Raw genomic sequence first — 23,691 nt, forward strand, 5'->3', positions numbered from 1 at the left:
AAAAGTGTGACCTGCACAACTAAGAAAATTCAGCATTCGTTTATGATTCAATACTTTAAACTTTTAAAAAAGAAAAATCACCCTTTTACCAAAGTACAAAAATAAAATGTCACTGCGTTAAAAAAGAAAGCAAACCTTAGGGCAATCACAGATGGGGGATGAATAGAAAACAAAAGAAACCTCTCCACCTGACTAGAGAATTGCATGCATTCAACCTCCTAAACCAAGTAGAGGCAGGAAGAGCTATCAAGACACTTACATTCAGGTGACTGAGATCTGCAAGTTCTAGTGAATGACAACTGGGACCACATTTTCTGAACGCTCCCTTATGGCTGTCCTACATCAGTCCCCTAGCCCCCACTGAGAAATGGTCGGCCTCCAAATATTTTTAAGCCCATTTTTTTGGTAACTCGGGATACATTATTCTCTAACAACGTTAGAGACAGTGTATTACAGCTCACAGAAGTCCACTTAACCCATACCATAGATGAGTTGTATTGTGATTAATAGGCCCACAGAATCTAATCATCATTGACAGTATTGTCCCTCAGGGAAAACCGAAGCCAACTTCCACCCCGAACACCACAGAGCTTTTTCCTCTTAATGTAGCTGTAGGAATGGGAAGGTAAATTTCCCCCCTGCCTGCTATCCAAAGCCACTGGGGTAAGACTCCCATTGGCCTATAAGCACCAGAAAGAAAAATTTAGGAAATAAAAAACACGCCACAGTCCTAGACCACCCCAACTCCCTACCCTAACAAAATCCACCTAGATAGTCTCAGACATAACCAGAGACAGCAAGGAAGAGCCCTGATCATACCCAGAAACCACAGAGATCAGAACTTTTGATCCATTCCCAGCATGCTTTGTGAAGAGGACTTAGGGCAGCCAGGCCTAGAAATGGGTCCTTTGGTCAAGATTCCAGCCTAAGATAAATTTTTGAGTTCTATATTCAATCAAGAGCTGTCTGAACTGTAGCAAATAAATATTATCAATAGGAGGTTAGGGGATAATAAGACACTCCCTTCCCTGAGGCAGAAGAAACCAGGAACACATTATTGGGCCAGAGAGGCCCATTGGCCTGTCATTCATAGCACAGGATTGTGGGTAAATGGACTTCCTGTAGATGCTCTACAACACCCTTGGGAGACAAACGGGTGACAGGTACAGTTCCTCCCATTTTTCATGAAGAGGAAATGAAGCTCAGAAAGTATAAGTGGCAGACTTCCAGAAAGCTTTTCAAAAAATATGAAACAAACCTTCCACAGTCAGCCACTTCTCTCTCTAGGTGAAAAGTCCTGCATCAAATGAGAGTATTTCCTCTCGAGACTTGCTGAAAAGTCTTCTGGGATTTGTTGATGAAGCATTTCTCAGGTCTCATGGGGGAAAAAAATGGTAATTTATAATTGTGACATTTTACAAATGTTTCAACCTTCTACATAGCTAATTATGCTTCCTAGGGCTTTTCTACATTTTTCTTGACTATTGGAATTAGTGATGAATTACTTGGCATATTTCTTCTGATTACACTTGAAATTAAATCTTCTTATTTCTAGTGGGTTTTTCTCTCTCTACTTCTTTTCTAATTATCTGGACTATTCAGAAAGAATATTGATATCTATTCTCATTTCTCACAAATACATGTTACATAATTTTTATGCGTATATGTCAGACTTACCAAATTCATCTTCCAGCTCCAGAAAAGACACTCTTGGAGTCTACTTTATGTTCAAATTATCTTTATGAATTGCATTTTATTATGTAAATCCATCTTTCCATACAAACAGGACTTCTGAGAAATCTCTTTGGGCTGAAAGATGTAACGGGTTTTGAAATAGAGTTTTTAAAAAAAGATGATGGATACACAACATAAAGAAGATAAAGAGAAAAAGATGGACAGGATAGTAACAATAGATGCCTCTTACTCTTCAGTTATTTAAGCCATAAGAAATTCTTATTGTACTTTTATTGGCATCTCCGTTGAAGTTCCTCTTTAAGGCATCCAGCCTACCAGCCTTCTTGGAACTTTTCCTTTTTCTAATGAAAAGAGTAATGTACACTTCAGAAAGCTTCATTTTTTAAAAATTCATTTCTGAAAATAGAAGATGACTTTTCTGACTTCACTTGAAGTCAAAATGTAAGGCCCTTAACACTCACCGTCTCCCAGGATAACTAGAGAGAAAGAATAATTCAAAACAACACAAATGCCAGAGAAGAACAATAAGAAAGACTGGCCATTTCCCCCTGTTCGAGATCTAGTTTCCTAACATCTCTGCTGTCATTTGGAATGTGTGAACCATGCTGGTTAGTAGATGAAAAAGCTCTAGGTGGTCGTCCAACCACAATGGTCAGCAAAAGGACAATGGATAAGGGAGAATAAGCCAGACCAAGAAACAAAGAAAAAGACTAAGGACAAAATAGGCTTCTTTCTTTCCATTCATCACAAGGGCCTTTGCCTCTTAGTCCCCCGTGACATGCAATTTCCCTCCGAAACCTGAAAACGAGATCTAAGAATAAAAAGTGCATTTTAGCCTCGAGTCATTCCACCATCAACCAGAGGAACAGTCCCCCACAGAAGCAAGGGCAGGGGCCAGGAGGAAGAGAACAGCTGCTTGGCTCTTCTGTAGGGAGGGGACCAGCTGCTGTCACAGACACTTCCAAGAGAAGTAGCAGCCACTGCCTGAGAAGGGGTGACCCCAAACAGAGCTGGAGAGAGGTTCTACCATACACCAATGACTGGGATTTAAGTCATCCATGCTTTCTGTCTGCAAGGCTATTATTTCAATATATAATCCAGATTTTTTATTCCCTCAGCTTCTCTACCACCGTTTTCTTTTTCACATAATAGTGTTACATAAGAATATGTAACAATGAAACTATATCCTATTATATGAAATGTATATAAAGATGTAGCATTTGCTTTTCTATAACACATATTCATTCACTCAACAAACACAGAGGAATAAATGTAATGAATGGAGCACAGTCGGCCCTTCCCCCAGTCTCACTTTAATTCTTTACTAGTGTTTGAGCTAAATAATGCTTACGGAAACTGTCTGAAATCAGAAACTTCCAGGGATATAACCATGTCAAGGAATATTTATTTATGTGGTGAGATGGACACAGTGGATTGCTAAATTGGAAACGCTAACAGTTTATCACTGGCTGCAAAAGAGTACATCACGGGTATGTTACTATCTTAGTTACGATTATATATTCATTTCTTCCTTCATCAGTTATTGGCTATCTACCATATACCAATCACCTCAAAAAGATCCTTTGGCCTGTAACAGTTTACATTCTAGAAGGTGCGGGAAGCAAGGGGAATGGGAGAGAGGGCGAGTAAGCCTGGCAATACACAACAGATGTAATAAAACAAGTATGTTCTGTAATATGTTTTAAAATCCTAAGTTCTTGGGGCGCCTGGGTGGCGCAGTCGGTTAAGCGTCCGACTTCAGCCAGGTCACGATCTCGCGGTCCGTGGGTTCAAGCCCCGCGTCAGGCTCTGGGCTGATGGCTCCGAGCCTGGAGCCTGTTTCCGATTCTGTGTCTCCCTCTCTCTCTGCCCCTCCCTCGTTCATGCTCTGTCTCTCTCTGTCCCAAAAATAAATAAACGTTGAAAAAAATTAAAAAAAAAAATCCTAAGTTCTTGAAGAAATGCAGCCTGGAGCAGGCCCAGGGGACCTGGAAATAGTGGGTGTAAGGAAACGTGGGGGTGGGCTGCAGTGTTAAAGAGAGTTGTCAGGCTAGGCTATTTTGACAATGTGAGATCTGAGCAGAGACTGGAAGGAGAGGAGTATTCACAGAGACGGCCCCTCTTGGAAAAGAGCTAGAACAAAGGCCTGAAGATAGAGTATGCCTGGTGTGCACCAACAGCAGCAATGAGGTGAGTGTGGCTCAAGTAGAGGGAACGAGGAAGGAAAAAAAGGAAGCCAGAGAGATACTAAAGGCGGGCAGGTGAGGTGAGTCCTCGTAACACACATAGTACAGTTGACTTTTGAACGCAGGTTCGAACCTCAGGGTTCGAGTTTTTTCAATAAATATAATACAGTTTTTTCACTGTTTTTTCAATAAATATACACAGAGTTTTTTCAATAAATATAATACAGAGTTTTTTCAATAAATATAATACAGTACTGTACATATATTTTCCTTCTGATTTTCTTTTTTTAAGTTTATTTATTTATTTTGAGAGAGAGAGAGAGAGAGAGAGAGCATGAGCAGGGAAGGGGCAGAGAGAGAGAGGAAGAAAGAGAGGGGATCCTCACACGAAAGACCTCAGGATCTGTGAGATCATGACCTGAGCCAAAATCAAGATGCTTAACCGACTGAGTCACCCAGGCACACCACTTATGACTTTCTTAATAATGTTTTCTTTTCTCTAGCTTACTTTATTGTAAGAATAGAGCATATAATAAACAGAACATAAAAAATATATGTGAATCGACTATGTTATCGGTACGGCTTCCTCCAGGTCAAGAGCAAAGTTCTTGGGAATTCAGAAGTCATACACAAACTCTTGACTGTGTGGGGATGGGGGTAATCAACTGTATTATTTTCTCCATATGAATACTAGAAAAGCATAAGCCAAAAAGGTTGCTTTTTTTTTCTTTGAGTGACAGGATTACAAATAATTTACATTTTCTTTGTGCTTTGTTATGTACAGTTTTATTGAGATATAACTGATACACATTACTGTGTAAGTTTAAGGTACACAGCATAATGGTTTGTCTTACAGATACTGTGGAATGCTTATCACAGTAAGTTTAGTCAGCGTCCACCTTCTCAGATAAAGAAAAAGAAATTTCCTTGTGTTGAGAACACTTAGGATCTACTCCCTTAACCCCACCCCATACAGCAGCGTTAACTGTAGTCATCATGCTGTGCATTACACTGCTGGTAATGTATTTATCTTAAAACTGCAAGTTTGTACATTTTGCCCACCTTCCCACCACTGTGCTCTGCTGTGCACTGGTTTTACAGCTAGGAAAAAAAAAGTCATCATAGGAAACAATTTTAATAAGAGCTTAGAAGAAATCCAGGCTATCTTAACCCCTCATTCTCTGCCACAGCTGTGAAGAAGGTACACCTACAGAATTCAGAGTTCCCCCTGGCTATGGGTGCACACCTTGCAAGCCACGGTCTCCCTCCTCACAGCAAGGAAGATAAAAGAGAATCAACAGCCTCTAGCAGCCAGAAAATCAGAAACCCAGAGCACATCACAGGCCTGCTGCCTGTTAGAGTCAGTCTCTCCAGTGGTTTGATCTGACAGAGCCAGGGCTTTGCCATCTAGACCTGGGAGTCTCACCTGCACAATTTTTGCTAGAGTCAGTCATATCCACGGACATTGACAGAACACCAGTGATACAATCTCTGTCGCTGTGGGTTCAAAATACAGGAGATTTTTGGCAAAAACCTCTAAAATCTATTGGCTAAGTCTACGATTACAGAAAGCCATAATAAGGGATATGGCAAAGGTAAATAGAGGTCTTCCCAGAAGAACAGCCAGAGTATGTGGAAGGAAGGATGAGGAGGTCTTCCAGGAGGGGGAGGCTGGAGGTCAATTTTAAAGGATAAATGGGAAGGAGCCAGCAGGACGGATGGGCAGGCAACTGGTCAGAGAAGATGGTTTCCAGAAAAGCATAGAACATACAGACACAGTGCTCCCCAGACATGAATGTGAACATAATTACTGGACAGCCTTGTTAAAATGCAAGTTCTGATTCAGCAGGGTGGGATGGGGCCTGGGATTCCACATTTCTAACAAGCTCTCAGCTTTGCTGGTAGAAAGACCACATTTACAGGACGGAGAACCATATTTTGAGTATCCGAGGGCTAGCAGTCCCTTTCCAAGCTTACAAGGACCAATGCCTGGCTCCACCCCCAGACATGCTGATACAATGGGTCTGGCATACAACCTGGGCATCTCCCCCTGGTGGTTCTAATGTGCAACAACATTGGGCATTCGGGGGCCAAAAGAGGGCTCAGCGCCAGTGGGGAATTAGAGGGAAATGTACCATGAGGTCAGCAGATGCCAGTAATAATGCCCCCCCCCTCCCCGAACTTCCACACTAAGAAGTCTGGATACTTGTATACCTATAGAGAGAGAGATACAAGTGAATAGACGGATAGATACATAGAACAACCTAGGAGCCTGTTAAGTTCTCCCTTCTTGAATAGCTAATAGACATCTCAAAACTGCTATGTAAAAATCCAAACTCCTCATTTCCACCCCACCCCACCAGAAAAGGTCTGTTCCTCCATTAGTCTTTCCCATCTCGGCAAGTCTCAGCTCCACCCTCCCAGGTGATCTGGGGGCCATGTTTGAATCCCACAGCTCACGTCCAAAGTGGCAGCAAATCCTATTGATTCTACCGTCAACATAGATCAGAATTGTCTGGGATTTCTTCAAAATAGTATGTGAGGGGAAGAATTGAGTGGTTTATATAGGACAGATAACTGGTCCTAAGTTAACCACTTTTTTGAAGGTGGAGGGACTTAGGAAATTGTCCTCTGAATTTTCCTATATATCCAAAGCTTTCCACCATGAAACGTTTGCATCTATATTTGCACTGCCTTCGTTACCACCCCGATGGCCTAAGCAACCACCAGTTCTTAGTGGATTATTGAAAATGCTCCTTAGGGGCACCTGGGTGGCTCAGTCGGTTGAGCTTCTGATTTCAGCTCAGGTCATGATCTCACAGTTTGTGAGTTCGAGCCCCGCGTCAGGCTCTGTGATGACAGCTCAGAGCCTGGAGGCTGCTTCAGATTCTGTGTCTCCCTGTCTCTCTCTCTCTGCCCTCCCCCACTCACACTCTGCTTCTGTCTCTCTCTCAAGAATAAACATTAAAAAAAATTTTTTTTAAGAAAGAAAATGCTCCTTAATTGCCTCCAAACCCCTCTCTAATGGGCTTTCAATCTTGCTCCTTTTCCATCTATTCTCAACAAAGCAGCAGAGGCACCCAGTTAGGTAAGTTCACATTGCTCCTCCACTCAACCTTCTCCAGTGGCTTCTCATCTCAGTCACGGGAAAAACCAAAGACTTCACAACAGACCATAATTTGCTCCATCCCTGCTCCCATTTGCTCTTACCTCTTGGATCCTATTTCCTATTTATTTCTCCCTTCTAAATACATAAGTCTTCTCACCTTTCCTTTAAACCATGAGGCATATCCCCTCCTTACTTCCTTTCCAATGGCTGTTCCCTCTACCTGGAATGCTCTGCCGTCAGATGTCTGCAAGCCCTGTGCTTTCCTCCTTCAGGTCCTCACTCCTGCCATCTCCTTTGTGAGATTTCCCAGACTTCTCTATTTTGAACATGTTGCCTGGTAGATGACAGGTGCTCTGTAAATATTTGCTGATTGACTGAATGTTTCCGTCAATCAACTGTGCCTGGCCATCTTGGATGAGAGACCTCTACTCCACATAAAGTACTTGCTACAGTGCACCACACTATTGATAAACAGTAGCTCTTTTTATAATACATATTCCCTACAGCAGAAGTCAACGAACTTTTTTCTCTAAGAGACCAGCCTTTCCATAGGAGCCACACAGTCTCTGTTACAGCTATTCAAATCTGTTAGAGTAGCAGGAAAGGGGCCATATACTACAGATCCGCCAACGGGCACCGTTGTGTTCCAGTAAAACTTTACGGATTTGGCTCACAGGCTGTAATGTGCCAGTCCTTGCCTTATAGCAGAGCCTCCCAGTTTACCCCATACTGAGGGATGTGTAAAAAAATTGCCTATCTCATGTCAAACAATGCAACCAAAAGCAGGAGCAACAACCAAATTCCTCAAAATAGATGAAATAACTTTGAAACAATAAAAGACAGATGTAACCAATTCACTCAAGATGTATTAAGACATTTTGGCATAATTTAATAGCACTCTGTATTTCTTAGAAACAGTGGTGCATCTGACATTGATAACTTTTGATGAAATATGGTAACTTCTTTTCTGCTTGAAATACCTGGAATAGTTTCTACTTCCTGCACCTTGACTAATATAATGCACATTTGTCCAACCTGCCGAGATGAATTTTCTCATATTCTATCTATAGCTTTCTCCCGATCTATCAGTAAATTAACTAGACAGATAACTTGCTCTTTTGAAACAAGGTTAATTCCTAAGAGCTTTTTAATTGTTAATATAATAGTATAATTGTTTAAAATTATTTTAGTTAGTTTAATTGTTTAAAATTATTTCAGGATAGCGAGCAAATTCAGATTATCTGTTTTATGGGCTTTTTAAATATCAGGACTATTTGCCTATCTGTCATTTTCTTATTTTCCTCCAGGCTGACCAATCCTGGCTCAGTGATCTAAAATGAAGCTTCTGGGGCACCTGGGTGGCTCAGTTGGTTAAGCGTCCGACTTCGGCTCAGGTCATGATCTCACAGTTTGTGGGTTGTGTAGGGCTCTGTGCTGACAACTCAGAGCCTGGAACCTGCTTCAGATTCTCTCTCTGCCCCTCCCCCACTCATGCTCTGTCTCTGTCTCTCTCTCTCTGTCAAAAAATAAATAAATGTTAAAAAAAAATTTTAAATGCAGCTTCTTCCAATATTACAAAAACTTTATCAATAAGGAAGCAGATTCATTTAGAGTATCAAAGTATGGCACATGCGGGAATATCTCTGATAAAATGGTCCACTCACAGCAACAGAGACTGAGAGGGAAAGGAGTCAGAATGCATAAGGTTTGCACACTAAAGCAGAACAGGGGACGGGGAACTAACTGAAAACAGGCTTTCGCTTGCTTCAGAGAAGCAGCCAGATGGGAAAGGTGCAATGTCCAAAGGCAAAACGAAATAACCGCATCATTTCTGTCTTCCGGTGTATTAAATCTGTCTTCAGCTGGGACCAATCTACTGTTCAATCTGTCCACTGAGTTTGTAATGTCACTGACTGTATTTTTCATTTCTAAAAGTTCTATTTGGCTGCATTTGTTTCTTTTTTCCAATCTTCTTGGTCTTTTTCATGGTGTCTGCTTTCTTTCTCATAGTTTTGACTCTGGTTACATCCTGAACTATTTTAAGCATGCTTATTTTATCTTTACTGTTCAGCAGTTCTCTTATCTGAGGTTCTTGACAGTATATTACTGCTGCTTATTGTGTATGCTGACTTGCAATGGTGGTATATTGTTTTCTTTTTTTTCCTTTTTTTTTTTTTTTTTACAATTTTTTAATGTTTATTTATATTTGAGAGAGAGAGAGAGAGCGTGCACGTGCGCAGGTGGTGGAGGGGCAGAGAGACAGGGAGACAGAATCTGAAGTAGGCTCTAGTTCTGAGCTATCAGCATAGAGCCTGACATGGGGCTCGAACTCGCGAGCCATGGGATCATGACCTGAGCCTAGGTCGGATGCTTAACTGACGGAGCCACCCAGGCGCCCCAAGTGGCATATTGTTTTCTTATGCGCTTTGTAATTTTGTATTGTGAGTTCTTCAGGATGCTTCAGGACGCTATGGGTGGGAATCGTGTACTATCTGGATTGAAGGTGTTCCTCCAGAGAAGCTTTACATTTTACTTTGTCAAATACTCAGGGTTTTCACGTGCCCAGGCCATGTTCACATATTCACGCAAGAGTTTCCATGGGGCGCCTGGGTGGCGCAGTCGGTTAGGCGTCAGACTTCAGCCAGGTCACGATCTCGCGGTCCGGGAGTTCGAGCCCCGCGTCGGGCTCTGGGCTGATGGCTCAGAGCCTGGAGCCTGTTTCCGATTCTGTGTCTCCCTCTCTCTCTGCCCCTCCCCGTTCATGCTCTGTCTCTCTCTGTCCCAAAAATAAATAAATGTTGAAAAAAAAATTAAAAAAAAAAAAAGAGTTTCCAGAACCCTACAACTAGGAATATCTTAATCCCAACTCTGGGTGAAGATAGGGATATAGTTATGAATTTTCATTAAAGACTTTTTCTATCTAAAATCCAAATGAAGACATACAAACGTCTTTCAGACACTTTTCAGCAGCAGTGAGTGGGTAGACTGTTTTTCCAGGTGAATCTTCAAAGGTCCCAGCTGTCCACGGGGGGTCTCAAATGCAATTTTTAAACTCTTGAAACCCCAAGACATTATCTTCTATTCTTGTGTAGGCACTAAGACAGAAACAAGACTTCCATCGCTCTCTCCTGATCCCACTCCCCAGCCTGCCAAAGCACCATTCAGTGAGATTTGGCTCTGGTTTTCAATTTGTACTTCATTTTCTGCCCATTGGGGATTTCCTCACATGCTTTCTCACTCGGCTACATATTTAAAAATGACATTGTTTTCTGTTTTATCTAGCATGCGTGAGTGTTTTATAGCAGGAAGCTTTCTGGACAACCTGGTTTGTCATGTTGCCAGAAATAGAAGTCGCAAATGGTGGCATGATACCATCAAGATCAGTGGGATACATTAAAACTAAGCATCTCAAACCTGAAGAAAAGCCATTGCAATTTTTCAGAGACTGATAAAGTCATGCAACACTAAAGGTAGAATTTTACAAAGTGTCGTGAAATGTGGTAATAAATATTTAGAAGCTTCTTTTGAGGCTTCTCATTTTAAAGCAAAGGTAAAAGGCACAGCCACATCCAATGGGGAAACACGGGTTCTTTCCGACACAGTTGAAATGACTGAAACATAACAAAACAAAACAAAAAGCATGTGGTGAAACCTAAAATGTGTATCTTTGTCAGCAAATAGTGTTGAATGATATATGGAAAGCATTATAGAAGGGTGAAGAAACAAATGTTAGAACAAATTACGTAGTGTTGAAGGTTTGCTATATATTTCGATGAAACGCTGATGCTTCTAATATCTTTTCAGCTATGGTATTTTCTAGATCCTGTTTCCAATAATAAAACATGTGAAGTGCACTTTTCTAGTGTGAGCTACTAAAAAAGGACCAGATGATAGTTTTCCTCAATAATACATAACTTCTTTTAGAAAAATTATGATGTTTAGAATGTTTCAGGCAACTATTTGAATTGGGATTGTTTAAATTCTCCAAAAAACAGTATAAAGCACTGTGCGTGAAATGCATTCCCTCTATCTTTCACAGGCAAGCTGCTGCAGCAAAGATGGTGAAGCTATAAGAGAGCAAAGTGCAGGATATTTCATAGGGGAGGTTGGCTTTATAAAAACTAGACATTTGAAAATATAGGGGACTCTTTGCACTCCTTCATGGAGAGTACTTTTCTTAGATCAGATTCCCTGGAGAGAAGATTGTGAGAAGAATAACGTATAGAAATTTTTACTGGAGAGTGCCCTCAAGATCAACTAGAGGGGAGGCGCCTGGGTGGCTCAGTCAGTTAAGCATCTGACTTCGGCTCAGGTCGTGATCTCAAGGGTTCGTGAGTCTGAGCCCTGTGTTGGGCTCTGTGCTGACAGCTCAGAGCCTGGAGCCTGTTTTGGATTCTGTCTCTCCCTCTCTCTCTGCCCTTCCCCCACTCGTGCACACTTCTCTTTCTCTCTCTCTCAAAAATAAAAATAAAAGTTAAAAAAAAATCAACTATGGGGAAGTGCAGAAGGCAATATTGAGCAGAGGGAGAAATTAAATTTAGTTACCAGCAAGCCAGCCGAGCCTATATATCCAGCTTGGACCAGTCTTTTGATGAGAGCTGCCCCCTGGGAGGGGGTGTGACCTTGGGTGAGGCGTCCTTCCACTGAATGAAATACCTAGAGAATGACTTCTCAGTCACCAACACAGTGGAAAGGGCTGTGAACTGCACACCACAGCATCCAGTGAAGCAATCACACAGAGAACTGCAGGTCTAGACTGGCAAAATCCTTAAAAGAGTTGGCTGACTTAAAGATGAGTTCTTTATTTTCCTCTAACAACAACAAAATCAAGTGATTCCAACGTGCTGACTTTTGCTATGGGGGCAGTTGGGAGACATAAAAATTCAACATACCACAAAACATTCGCTCTAACAATAAGTGAGAAAATAAATTACTTCTTCAAAGACATTTATGCAATGGAGAGAGCATTTTGAAAGCAGAAGTTTGAAAGTGTTTCCATTATTGCATACTATTGTTTCCAAAACTTTTATGGCCTATAAAAACTCTAATACAGGCACACTTAAAGAAACCTGGAAAATTGTTTCAACTTGTGAAAATTCTTCCAGTGCGTGTAAAACCTACATGTTAATTTTTTTTCTTAATTATAAACCTTCAATAGATAGTTTTGTCTTAACAAAAATATTTATGTATTTTTTTAACCAAAAACTAAGTTCTTTGTTTTGTCTTAAGGCATTTCCAACCTGACTGAGAAAACAAGACATGCATTCATTAATCGAAGAGACAACCTACCTTATAACGTAACTAACGTAACTAACTTGAGTTTGCTCTTTGGTGAGTCACAAATAGAGACCAGACCAGGTGGAGTGGTCACAAAAAGGAAATGTTATTTGCAACAAATAAGGAGATCACAGAGAGTAACTTCCAAAGTCCTGACTTCCTGAGCAATGGTGAGTGTGCCTTTTATGTAGGGTTAGGATGAAAGAGTATTCAGAAAAGGGACCCTTGTCATCACCTGTAAAAGCAAGCATGAGGTTGCACAGGTATACTTAGAACCTATATATGCATCCTATGTTAATATGTTTTTTTAATTGTAAGATTTATTTTACTTTATTTATGTAATTTTTTAAATGTTTATTTATTTTTGAGAGAGAGAAAGTGTGTGCAGCAGGGGAGGGGCAGAGAGAGAAAGAGACACAGAATCGAAAGCAGGATCCAGGCTCCGAGCTGTCAGCACAGAGCCCATTGTGGGGCTTGAACCCACGAACCCTGAGATCATGACCTGAGCCAAAGTCATACACTTAACCGACTGAGCCACCCAGGTGCCCCCTAATTTATGTAATTTTTTATTAGTTTTGAAAGATGAGTTTTACAGTTTGGAAACCATACTCAAAGATACACTTTTTGTATTGGGGTTTACAATATGTTGGAAGAACTTTTTCAACTATGACAGCCATTAAAAGCAAGTATCTTAATAAATGGAAAGCATAGGTTTTTAAATTTCTATATCACAAGTTTTGAATTAGAGGAAAGCCTTTGATCACAGAAAGATAGGAGGCTTAAAATTTTGTATGGTCTTCATTGGGGAGGGGAAGGGGGAAAAAAGTTAGGGAGGGAGGCAAACCATAAGAGACTCTTAAAAACTGAGAATAAACTGAGGGTTGATGGGGGGGTGGGAGGGAGGGGAAAGTGGGTGATGGGCATTGAGGAGGGCACTTGATGGGATGAGCACTGGGTGTTGTATGGAAACCAATTTGCCAATAAATTTCACATTAAAAAAAATTTTTTTTGTATGGTCTTAATCCAGAACCAGGATAATTCATGGGCTCAAGGCTTTTGGGCTCCCCCAGTCCCCACATTAAAAATGTTCATTCTCTTCTAGATTGTGTCTGGTTACCGTATCACTTAGCACAGTGGCCTCCAACTCTTTATCTTCATCTGTCACCATGAGTAGCAACATTCTGTGCATGTACCTCCATTTATTTGTTTATAAATTTACACATGTGCTGCTTTTCTGATAAATTATCTATATTATGTGACACATACAAAAATAGAAACTAAAAAACATAATTCTTGCCCCAAATGCATAAATTATGAGGAAATATCAGGCAGCCTCAAATAAGAGAGACTGTGCAATGTAAGTGGCATTTATTCCTCAAAAATGTCAATTTCATGAGAGAGAACGATTTAGAAATTGTTCCATGCTGGAGAGACAACTAAACGCAATGCATGATCCTGGATTGATTCTTGGACCCATAAAGGAAATTTTGGAGGAAATAGGCAAACTTTGAATGGGATCTATGGATTAGATGATAATGTTAGATAAATGCCAATTTCATAATTTTGATTTTTGTATGGTAAATACAGTCTAAATATGAAAGGGTTATAGGGCATCATGTATGCAACACATTTTCAAGTAGTTAAGAAAAAAAAAACCCACAGCAGTATGTAAGTATATACACTGCATGTTTGTGTATGTGTGTGTGCGCATGTGGGCGTGTATGTGTGTGTGTTTGTGTGTGTGAAGAGTGAGAGAGAGAAAGAGAATGCTAACAATCTGGATAAAGACCATACAGAACTCTATGGATCTTTTTACTACTTTTGCAACTTTTCTATAAATTTAAAATTGTTTCAAAATAAGAGAGGTTACAACTTTAGTACAAACAAAAGAAAAAATAATTTTAAAAGATGAGACAAAAATAGAAACTAGTTTAAGAGTATTTCATTGGGGCACCTGGGTGGCTCAGTTGGTTAAGCTTCTGACTCTTGATTTCAGCTCAGGTTATGATCTCACAGCTTCACAGATTCGAGCACCGGTGGTGCTGAGCCTGCTTGGGATTCTCTCTCTCCCTCTCTCTCTCTGTCCCTCCTTCACTTGCACTATCTCTTTCTCAAAATAAATAAATAAACTTTAAAAATAAAGTATTTCATCCATAAGTGTATAAAATAAAGTATTTTATTAAAATAACTTTTTTAACACGAGAATATTTAAAACTCTGGATATTTGTCCTTTCCTCTTCTTTATGAAACTATTCCAGAAGAAAACCTTCAATGATTTTTTCATTAGTAAAGAAAAATGAACTTTCCAGATTATAAAACCAATCCCTCTTGAAAGATCAGATTTAGTAATTTAAAAGTAACTTTTGGGGCACCTGGGTGGCTCAGTTAGATAAGCGTCAATTCTTGGTTTCAGCTCCGGTCATGATCTCGCAGTTCATAAGATCGAGCCCCTCTTCAGGCTCTGTGCTGACAGTGTGGAGCCTGCTTAAGATTCTCTCTCTCTCTCTCTCTCTCTCTCTCTCTCTCTCTCACACACACACACACACACACACACACACACACACACACTTTCTCTCTCAAAATAAACTCTAAAAACAGTAACTTTTTATTGGTTGACATTTAATACTTAAGAATTAATGAATCGTAAGCAATTTAACAAATACATTTAATATCTATTCAAAACTATTCAAAAGTCTTAAATTATTTCACTTAGGATAATGTTTACACCTTCTCATGAAATAAAATAGAAATCATTTCCTAGAAGACACTCAAATCTTGACCATTTTCTACCCATTTCCCATATTCCTGGTTCGCTCTCTTCCCTATTAGTATCAAAATGGGGTGACATCTTAAGAGGACTCAAGATTTGAAATATTATGTAGGAGGAAGTGATAATAGTTTCAGCTGAAAAAAACTGTTCTTCCTGAGACCTTCTCCTCATTCTAATCCCCAAAGAATGGTAAAATGATTATCTAGCAGCCAGTGCCACGGAACAATCCCCTGCTGCCTCCTTCACTCAGCCCGCTTCCCTCACAAAGGGAAGCCCTCCACCCAGAAATTTAGAGGCGTGGATGGACGGTGCACTGACTTAAAGAAAAGTATATGGTCCTTAAAGAAAGGGAATGCATATATGGTCCCTTTAACTCGACAAACAGACTCAAAATGCATGGAAACAAAGATTGCTTTCATTTGATTTTTATTTCAACTTTTATATTTCGTTTTATATTTCAACTAGCATGCAATACAAGTGCAGGGAGGGTTATGTAACTGTGAAATAAGGTTCGTGGGTAACACTGCAGCATGTATACCCACAGCAACAGCCCTCAAACACCGAGAGCCACTGAATGTCGGAACTTACAAACAGTCCATCTCACCCAAGAGTGTCACGAATCTACTGTGTACATGATGTTGCTGAGTACTATGTCCCGTACAAGGAATTAGCTGAGTGAGAAAGCAACGTTCCAGAAGACAGTCTGCCCCTGTACGCGTCAGGAACCATCAGCATCACCCATGAATACTCATCCATGAATATATGGGATCAAAGTTCCTGTGGAGATTCTCTCACAGATGTGGAAAAACTAAGAATCTTCAACACAAAAGAGCCACATTTGCTGCAAACAGGAAAGCCTCATTAGAAGGAACAAGCGGTATGATTTGGCTTAAGACTGTGACACTTTTCATGTCGTAATTTGCATAACTGTCCATATGCAAGATGGTAACAAGAAAGCCAAAGATTTCTGTCAATGATTATGTTTCTTCTGACATAAGAACTTGGTGATGTAAAAAGACAAAGAAGTGGGCTCCAATGTTTTAACAAAGAACCTGGCTAGAATGCTATGACCTTATAGGTATCAAGACACCACATATGAAATTAGAAGATACCAGCTATGTGATATAGCAGAATATAGAAAATCTGAACATTTTGGGGTACATGGGTGGTTCAGCTGGTTAAGCGTCTGTCTCCTGACTTAGTAATTCAGGCTCTGCACTGAAAGCCTGGAGCCTGCTTGGGATTCTGTGTCTCCTTCTCTCTGCCCCTCCCCTGCTCACCCTCTGTCTCTCTCTCAAAAATAAATAAGCATTAAAAAAAATTTTTAAAAGAAAAAAAATTTGTTCATTCCAATAGCAAAGGGGTGGGAAAAAAGTACAGATCTCACCAACTGTTCCTTATGCTTATTAATGCTCTTGAGCTAAAGACCAGTGGAAACAGCGATAGCTGAAAAAGTTGGGTTTCTTGACTTGTTGCAATAATGGAGAACACACCTGTGGGGGACCATAGGGCATCTCACCAAGAGGCAGTATTAGAGATCTGGGCTTATGTTAGTTCGGTGATACGGGGGAGAGGTCAAGAAAGCAGGACTTTGCCCTGGACTGGATGTTACCAGGATGTGGGTAATTCTGTGAGGGAGGCCTCCATAATTCTTATCTAGAAGGTAAGTCTAGATGAGTCTAAAGCTGTCATTGGTGAAGAAGCAGGAGCCATTCCTATCAGCCAGGATATGGGAAACGTCTGGCCACTTCTGTGGTTTAGACATTGTTCCTGTCTTTGCCTATGCTCAAACATAATTATCGAGTGGTCTTGTTTTTTTTTGTTTTTTTTGTTTTTAATTTTTTTTTTTCAACGTTTATTTATTTTTGGGACAGAGAGAGACAGAGCATGAACGGGGGAGGGGCAGAGAGAGAGGGAGACACAGAATCGGAAACAGGCTCCAGGCTCTGAGCCATCAGCCCAGAGCCCGACGCGGGGCTCGAACTCCCGGACCGCGAGATCGTGACCTGGCTGAAGTCGGACGCTCAACCGACTGCGCCACCCAGGCGCCCCTTTTTTTTTTTTTTTTTTTTTAATTTTTTTTCGAGTGGTCTTGTTTTGTCTTGACCCACCACAGTCACAGAGGGGCCTTGTCTGGCATTGTTGTTTGTGTGTAACATAAGGCCAGGGCTTCGCTATGTGCTCCAGGGCTATTCCTGGCTGTCCAGATCTGCTTCTCTCTTTCTCACACTGATAAAATGGGTAAGTGCTCCAGGAACACTTCTGGGAATACTCAGTACTCAAGCTTGGGACTATTTTTAAATAAAAAATATATCCTAGTATTCATGACAGATGCACTAGGGCAAATGTACTGTGGAATAATAAGTTGTGAAACAGAAAATAGTTCAAGAGGTCCTTGGATTCATCTTCTTGCCTCCAGGATGGATCTCTCTATCTTACTTTAAAAGCTCCTCATTTAAAAATTATACAGTTTCTATGTGGCAGGTCTGTTACTATAAGAAGTGATCCCAAATTCTCCCTCATTAACTTGTAAGATGCTTTCTTCTTTCCTTCTCTGTGGAGACAATCAGCCAATATCCTCTTCGCTCTAAAAATAAAATCTCTGCCTTCTCTTCTCTGGCAAAAGTAGCCTCTATTCCCAAGGGAGCTATTATAAATATCTCAGATTGCTCTCCCTCTTTGCCTCTGCTGCTACTCCCCAGGGCGCACCCCATCATGTCTTCACTGGAACACTGCACTACCTGAACACTTCCTACCTGATCTCTCTCCTTCATTCTGACACTGCTCCCCACCTCCTTCCACACAGCTGCCAGAGTGATCTCTGAGTTCATTTCACTAATGGACATTAGCTTCCCCCATTTTTACAAAGCAAATTCCAAACTCTTTAATATCACCCAGAGGGTATTACTGCCCTTCATCCACCTCACAGTCACATTCTGCAACACAGATTCTTCTCTGCACTGCAGCCACATTAAATATCTTTTAGTCCTGGGAAATCCATGGTCCTTCAACCCCAGTGCCTTAGCATATGCTCTTCCTGAAATGCTCTCCCCCCCCACCCCCACCTCCGCTTTACCCAACTCACTTCTATTTATCTTTCAGATCTCATTTTAAACACCCTGACAACCTAGATTAGGTCAGGTCTCCTTATTGATGCATTCTTAGCATCCCCTGCTTCATTTAGCATGCATCACAATCAATTCACTAACCAGACATGAGTTGTGTATTTGGCTCTAAAACAGCAGAGACAGTTCTGGTCTTATTCATCCCCTCTCTTCAGGACCTGTTGGCATAATTCCTTTATTGGATAGTCATTCAATAAGTATTTGTTAAACAAATTTAAAAAACACAGTAACTTATGGGCTGGGTCCTCTTTAATTTCTATACATTATTTTTTAAACTAGAAAAAAGTACTCGGAAGTGATATAACATTCTGAATACAGCAGTGGAACCTCATCCAAGACACCATAGGTCCAATTTACGTTAGAAATAATACAACCCCTTCATGCTATTGGATGGCTGCCATATTGATTTACAACACCAGCTCATTCCACCAATGATTTAAGATAATACAGTAGTTTAGTTTAGTTCTGGTAAAGCCATTACCTAGTTACTCACTAGTCTCTCTGTTAGGATTCTCCACTTTCTTTCAACTACGTTAATAATAAAAGTATTGCGATCGTTATTCATTATTATATTAGGTTCTCTTCACATGTAATCACTTTAATTATTTAATAATTATTAGAAATTATTATTATCATTTTATGGAGGAGAAAGTGAGGCTATGTAGCTAGAGGAAGCTAGGATTCAAATCCAGATATATTTGATTAAAATAAGCCTTTAAGAACCAGGAGTCCTCTTCAGTATTATGGGAGATCCTGGCACTCAGTGAGTCTGGTGGGCCTCCTTCCCAGGGCCACCCAGTAACCGAACAGGTAGGTGTTGATCTAAGTGAGCATGTGCAGATCCCCTGGCTTTCCCAGTTGCCCTTTCCTGACCACCCAAGGACAGTTACCTGGAAGTAACCTGCTGCCATACTCTCATCCCCGGGGCTGATCCCCTTATCCTGACAACTACCTGAGCTTGTTCCACAACTGTTGTAACTTTTGGACATTGTGCCTGGAACTACCTGGCTCTCCCAGCCTGGATCAGCCATTACAGAAGCTTAGGTCCCAACTTACTAGACTCTAGCCTAGGTCTGGCTTTCCAACCTTCCCACAGACCCAACCTTACAATGATTCCAGCAGGTCCCATAGCAAATGAACTTCCAAAAAGCAGTGTGCATGTGTGTGTGTGTGTGTGTGTGTGTGTGTGTGTGTGTGTTTATGTGAATGTGCATGTGCTTGGGCAGGTAACTGAAATTTTCATTGAGAAAATAAAACACACAAATGACACACTATATAAACAAATAAAAATATAGTCCCGTGTCAAAATAGAGGATTCAGAGAAGACGTATTATGAGCAGTCAAGATGTGAATAATAGTGATGAGAGAGGTGCTCTAGGAGGACTTGAGAAAGAAAGTGTGACTTCAGTCAGATAAGGAGCTAGATTATAAAGGTCCTTGAATTTCCTAAGCATGTGTTTCCTAAGCTTAAATTATTTGTGTAAACTTACCATATCTATAAACTACCTATGCTACTTTTTTTAATTAATTAATTAATTAATTAACTTAAGTAATCTCTACACCCAGTTTGGGGCTTGAACTCACAACCCCGATTTGCAGAGTCATGCTCTCCTGGCTAAGCTAGCCAGGTCCCCCTGTATTGCTTTTAACATTTTTCGTTAAATTGATTCACCTTCCCCTCCCCCGTTTTTTTTTTTAGTTAGTTAGTTAGTTAGTTTATTTGTTTGTTTATTTATTTATTTATTTATTTATTTATTTTTAGTAATCTCTACATCCAACGTGAGGCTCAAAGATCTCCAAGATCAAGAATTGCATGCTGGAGCACCTGAATGGCTCAGTCAGTTAAGTGTCTGACTTCGGCTCAGGTCATGATCTTGCAGTTCGTGGGTTTGAGCCCCACGTCGGGCTCTGTGCTGACAGCTCAGAGCTTGGAGCCTGCTTTGGATTCTGTGTCTCCCTCTCTCTCTCTCTGCCCCTACCCTACTCACGCATGCTCGCTCTCTCTCTCAAAAATAAAATTAAAAAAATAAATAAAAAACATTAAAAATTAAAAAAAAAAAAAAAAGGTTGCATGCTCTTCCAACTGAGCCAGCCAGGCACCCTCGATTTACCTGTTCTACTGAAATACAGTTATTTCAGAGGAGGATTAAGATGGGAGAAGAGTAGGGTGACCCTAAGCTTGTGTCCTCCCTGCGAATAGCTAGATAAATATCAAATCATTCTGAACACCCAAGAAATCGACTGGAAGTCTTAGAGAACAAAGGTGCACTTCTACAAACAGGAAAAATGACCCCATTAGGTAGGACTGCGGAGAATTGCTTTGTGGGAGAAAAGAGCAGCAGGCTCTGCAGTGGGGAGGGATCCCTGAGAGGTGAGCTAAGAGTAAAGAAAAAAAAAAAAGAGTGAAAACACACGCAGGGATTGCCCAAGAAAATTGTTTCCCAAAACCACTGACGGGGGGGTGAGAAGGGGGGGGGGGGGCGCGGGCAGGAGACGGTTTCAATAACACCATTTTTTATAAACAGGAGAGCACAGAATCTGAAGTTTCAGAGGTCAGTCCCTGGTGGTGCTCCAACAAGGCAGCAGGACAGAGCCCTGGGAACAGACAGCATGGTCTGAGGACCCCTGGGTCTTTCCGGGAGAAGCAGTTCCCCTGCTTGGAGTGCATTTGGTAGAGGTGATATGGCCTCTCCCTGGGCAAAAGACCCAGTAGGCACCACTGAGCTGCCCTGTCACCAATATAGAACAAAGGTGCCAGCTGAGGGCAACAAAGGCAGTGTGTTGCAATTTACCATAAACTCCAAGCTGCTGCCACCGGGCAGTCTCACGACTGGTTCCTGGGACAAACTGGCACCGACCACAGCACAGTGAGACCCTCCCCCAGAGGATTAGTGTGGGACAAAGGCCAGGGGTTCCCTAAAGCACAGGGTTCAGAAACACAGCCACACCTGAGATAAAACCCAGGTGGGTGGTGCTGCCTGACAGACAGACAGCTGAGACACAGACAGGGTAAAGAAGGGTCTCTGATGGAAGCCCAGGACACAGGAGAGGTGACTGATTACATGCCTTTGAGTGCACAAACTTCCAGCTCTGGAGACTAGAGAACAGGCTGAAGCCATTTCAACCCTAGTGAACCAGCGCTGATAGACCTCAGTGAGCTAAACAGCACCACCAAGTGGACAAGAGAGCCACTACACCAAGCCCCATCTCCCTGCACCCTCTAAGCCTATCTCCAGTAGGGCAAGTCAGCCTGAAAATCAGAGCAGCCAGGCTGCTCCCCCAGAGGACCAGCACAAATCCCTTCCACACATTAAGTCTACTAATCATAGGGTGCTGCAAAGCTTCAGCTCTAGGGGAAACTGGATCCAGCTTCCTTTGGGTTTTTTCATTTGTGTTTCTGTTTTTGTTTTTTCTTGGTTACAGAAAGAGCAATTTTTTTTAATTTTATTTTATTATTTTTTTAATTAATTGTTTATGTTTTTTGTTTCCATTTTTTTCTATTAAGTTTCTCTTAACAACCAGACCAAAACATATCAGGATCCAGCTTTATTATTTTTTTTTAATTTTTTTAATTTAATTTAATTTTATTTTATTTTTCTTTTTTCCCTCCAAAATGACAAGACAGAAGAATTCACCACAAAGGAAAGAACAGGAAGAAATAATGGCCAGGGATTTAATCAATACAGATACAAGTAAGACGGCTGAACTAAAATTTAAAACAATTATAAAGATTCTAGCTGGGATTGAAAAAAAAGCATAGAATACTCTAGAGAATCCCTTATTGCAGAGATAAAAGAGATAAAATCTAGTCAGGCCAAAATGAAAAATTCTATAACTGAGATGCAAACCAAAATGGATGCCATAATAGTAAAGATGGACAAATAGAGGAATGAATTAGTGATACAGAAGACAAAATTATGAAAAATAATGAAGCTGAAAAGAAAAGGAAACAAAGGATCACAAAGGTACACTCAGGGAACTCAGCAACATATTAAAACAACATAACATTCATATCATAGGAATCCCAGAAGATTAAGAAAGAGATAAAGGGGCAGCAGGTTTATTTAAGCAAATTAAAGCTGAAAACTTCCCTAATCTGGAGAAGGAAGCAGACACCAAATCCAACTCCCATTAAGTTCAAAAAACCCAGCCATTACCAAGTCATACCATAGTCAAATTCACAAAATACACAGACAAGGTAAGAATCATGAAAGCAGCAAGGGAAAAAAATCCTTAACCTACAAGACAAGACAGATCAGATTCACAGCAGATCTTTCCACAGAAACTTGGCAGGACAGAAGGGAATGGCAGGACATATTGAACATGCTGAAATCTGTTGCATTTCTATACACCAGTAATGAAGCTGCATAAAAAGAAATCAAGGAACAGATCCCATTTGCAATTGCACCTAAAACAATTAGATACCTAGGAATAAACCTAACCAAAGAGGTAAAAGATCTGTACTTTGAAAACTACAGAACACTTATGAAAGAAACTGAAGACGACACAAAGAAATGGGAAAGCATTCCATGCTCATGGACTGGAAGAACAAACATTGTTAATGTCTATACCACCCAAATCAATCTACACATTTGATGCAATCCCCATTAAAATACCATCAACATTTTTCAAGGAGCTAGAACAAACAATTCTAAAATTTGTATGGAACCACAAAAGACCCCGAAGAGCCAAAGCAATCTTGAAAAAAAAGACAAAAAAAAAAAAAAAAAAAAAAAAGCAAAGGTAAAGGAATCACAATTCCAGACTTCAAGTTATATTACAAAGCTGTAGTAAACAAAACAATATGGTACTGGCCCAACAATGGACACATAGATCAACAGAACAGAAGAAAACCCAGAAATAAACCTAGCACTATGTTGTAAGTTAACCTTTGACAAATAGGAAAGAATATCCAATGAGAAAAAATCTGTTCAACAAATGGTGCTGGGAAAACTGGACAGCAACATGCAAAAGAATGAACCTGGACCACTTTCTTTTCACCATACACAAAAATAAATTCAAAATGGATGAAACACCTAAATGTGAGGCAGGAAACCATCAAAATCCTAGAGGAGAATACAGAGAGCAACCTCTCTGTGACCTCAGCTGGAGAAAATTCTTACTATACACATCACCAGAGGCAGAGGGAAAAAAAGCAAAAATGAACTATTGGGACTTCATCAAGATAAAAAGCTTCTGCACAGCAAAGGAAACAACCAACAAAACTAAAAGGCAACCTACAGAATGGGAGAAGATATTTGCAAATGACATATCTGATAAACTGTTAGTATCCAAAATCTATAAAGAACTTATCAAACTCAACACCCAAAAAACAAATAATCCAGTGAAGAAATGTGCAGAGGACATGAAGAGACACTTTTCCAAAAGTATCCAGATGGCTAACAACTACATGAAAAGATGCTCAACATCACTCATCATCAAGGAAATACTAATCAAAACCATGCTGACATACCACTTCACACCTGTCAGAATGCCTAAAATTAACAACATCAGAAACAACAGGTGTTG

Source organism: Prionailurus viverrinus, chromosome C2 (assembly GCF_022837055.1).
Source record: "Prionailurus viverrinus isolate Anna chromosome C2, UM_Priviv_1.0, whole genome shotgun sequence".
In the NCBI taxonomy this organism is placed as follows: domain Eukaryota; kingdom Metazoa; phylum Chordata; class Mammalia; order Carnivora; family Felidae; genus Prionailurus; species Prionailurus viverrinus.